The sequence below is a fragment of the Eimeria tenella genome, genomic scaffold (genome assembly GCF_000499545.2).
Source record: "Eimeria tenella Houghton genomic scaffold, Eth_scaff2303, whole genome shotgun sequence".
NCBI classification, from domain to species: domain Eukaryota; phylum Apicomplexa; class Conoidasida; order Eucoccidiorida; family Eimeriidae; genus Eimeria; species Eimeria tenella.
In genome coordinates this window covers 1-612 of record NW_013542162.1, presented here as the reverse complement: position 1 = coordinate 612, position 612 = coordinate 1, and positions in this window count along the sequence as shown.

Below are 612 nucleotides of genomic sequence, written 5' to 3'. Positions count from 1 at the left end.
AGAGAAGGGGCCGCATGGCCGCTTCACGCGGCAGCTGCAGCAGCAGCTTCTGCTGCTGCTGCAGCTCTTGCTGGCGCTGCTGCTGGCGCTGCTGCTGCTTGCTCTGCTGGTGCTGGAGGAGGGTCCGTTCTGCACAGCCTGCTGCTGCTGCTGTTGCTTCTGCTGCAGTTGCTGCTGTGGCTGCTGCTTGGTTCGGCTTGAGGGATTTTCAGTTAGTGCTGCTGCCGCTGAGCAAGTGCACAGGCAGCAGCTGCTGTTGCTGCTGTTGCTGCTGTTGCTGCTGTTGCTGTCGCAGCTGCTGCTGCATCACCAACATCTGCGGCTGCTACTGCGTGCGCTGCTGCTGCTGTCTACAGCAACTGCTGCTGCTACTACTGCAGCAGCGTCAAAAGTTCGGCTGCTGCTGCTGCTGGCTGCGCCGCTGCTGCTGCTGCTGCCAGAGCTGGTGAGAATGTTGCTACAATCCCTGCTGCTGCAGAGACTGCTGTAGTGTTGCTACAGTTAAGCTGCTGGTGCTGCTGCAGCTGCTGCTGAAGCAGCTGCTGGTATAGCTGCTCTTGCTGCAGCTGCTGCTGCTGCGGCAACGGCAGCTGCTGCTGCCGCCTCAAGTGT